The sequence below is a fragment of the Lutra lutra genome, chromosome 5 (assembly GCF_902655055.1).
Source record: "Lutra lutra chromosome 5, mLutLut1.2, whole genome shotgun sequence".
Lineage (NCBI taxonomy): Eukaryota > Metazoa > Chordata > Mammalia > Carnivora > Mustelidae > Lutra > Lutra lutra.
This window is the reverse complement of record NC_062282.1, coordinates 55,852,467-55,854,740: the sequence shown is the minus strand read 5'-3', so window position 1 is coordinate 55,854,740 and position 2,274 is coordinate 55,852,467. Positions and strand designations below refer to the sequence as shown.

The 2,274-nt window shown below is 37.2% G+C and overlaps 1 non-coding gene across 1 annotated transcript; it reads left to right on the top strand.

The window, feature by feature from the left end:
- The first annotated feature begins 214 nt into the window (after positions 1–214).
- On the top strand, positions 215–321 carry LOC125101382 (U6 spliceosomal RNA). The gene has a single exon (XR_007127801.1). It is a non-coding gene; the product is annotated as a U6 spliceosomal RNA (small nuclear RNA).
- The last annotated feature ends 1,953 nt before the right edge of the window (positions 322–2,274 follow it).

The window sequence follows — 2,274 nt, the reverse complement described above, 5'->3', positions numbered from 1 at the left end:
AAAGACACAGGGTATCAGAATGGATAAAAAAACAAAACCCATCTATATGTTGCCTACAAGAAACTCATCTTAAACCCGAAGACACCTCCAGGTTTAAAGTGAGGGGGTGGAAAAGAATTTACCATGCTAATGGACATCAGAAGAAAGCAGGAGTGGCAATCCTTATAGCAGATCAATTAGATATTAAGCCAAAGACTATAATAAGAGATGAGGAGTGCTCGCTTCGGCAGCACATATACTAAAATTGGAACGATACAGAGAAGATTAGCATGGCCCCTGCGCAAGGATGACACGCAAATTCGTGAAGCGTTCCATATTAAAAAAAAAAAAAAAGAGAGAGAGATGAGGAAGGACACTATATCATACTCAAAGGAAGTGTCCAAGAAGAAGATCTAACAATTTTAAATTAAATATCTATGCCCCTAAAGTGGGAGCAGCCAACTATATAAACCAATTAATGACAAAATCAAAGAAACACATGAACAATAATACAATAATAGTAGGGGACTTTAACACTCCCCTCACTGAAATGGACAGATCATCCAAGCAAAAGATCAACAAGGAAATAAAGGCCTTAAATGACAAACTGGACCAGATGGACATCACAGATATATTCAGAACATTTCATCCCAAAGCAACAGAATACACATTCTTCTCTAGTGCACATGGAACATTCTCCAGAATAGATCACATCCTTGGTCCTAAATCAGGTCTCAACTGGTATCAAAATATTGGGATCATTCTCTGCATATTTTCAGACCACAATGCTCTGAAGCTGGAACTCAATCACAAGAGGAAATTTGGAAAGAACCCAAATACATGGAGACTAAACAGCATCCTTCTAAAGAATGAATGGGTCAACCAGAAAATTAAAGAAGAATTGAAAAAAATTCATGGAAACAAATGATAACGAAAACACAATGGTCAAAATCTGTGGGACACAACAAAGGCAGTCCTGAGAGGAAAATATATAGCAGTACAAGCCTTTCTCAAGAAACAAGAAAGGTCTCAGGTACACAACCTAACGTTACACCTAAAGGAACTGAGAAAGAACAAGAAGAAACCCTAAACCCAGCAGGAGAAGAGAAATCATAAAGATCAGAGCAGAAATCAATGAAGTAGAAACAAAAAAAAAAAAAAATAGAACAAATCAACGAAACTAGGAGCAGGTTCTTTGAAAGAATTAATAAGATTGATAAACCCCTGGCCAGACTTATCAAAAAGAAAAGAGAAAGGACCCAAATAAATAAAATCATGAATGAAAGAGGAGAGATCACAACTAACACCAAAGATATACAGACAATTATAAGAACATACTATGAGCAACTCTACGCCAACAAATTTGACAATCTGGAAGAAATTGATGCATTCCTAGAGACATACAAACTACCTCAACTGAACCAGGAAGAAATAGAAAGCCTGAACAGACCCATAACCAGTAAGGAGATTGAAACAGTCATCAAAAATCTCCAAACAATCAAAAGCCCAGGGCCAGACGGCTTCCCGGGGGAATTCTACCAAATATTTAAAGAACTAATTCCTATTCTCCTGAAACTGTTCCAAAAAATAGAAATGGAAGGAAAACTTCCAAACTCATTTTATGAGGCCAGCATCACCTTGATCCCAAAACCAGACAAGGATCCCATCAAAAAAGAGAACTACAGACCAATATCCTTGATGAACAACAGATGCAAAAATTCTCACCAAAATACTAGCCAATAGGATTCAACAGTACATTAAAAGGATTATTCACCACGATCAAGTGGGATTTATTCCAGGGCTGCAAGGTTGGTTCAACATCCACAAATCAATCAGTGTGATACAACACATTAATAAAAGAAAGAACAAGAACCATATGATACTCTCCATAGATGCTGAAAAAGCATTTAACAAAGTACAGCATCCCTTCCTGATCAAAACTCTTCAAAGTGTAGGGATAGACGGCACATACCTCAATATTATCAAAGCCATCTATAAAAAACCCACCGCAAATATCATTCTCAATGGAGAAAAACTGAAAGCTTTTCCGCTAAGGTCAGGAACACGGCAGGGATGTCCATTATCACCACTGCTATTCAACATAGTACTAGAAGTCCTAGCTTCAGCAATCGGACAACAAAAGGAAATTAATGGCATCCAAATCGGCAAAGAAGAATTCAAACTATCACTCTTCGCAGATGATAAGATACTATATGTGGAAAACCCAAAAGACTCCACTCCAAAACTGCTAGAACTTGTACAGGAATTCAGTAAAGTGTCAGGATATAAAATCAA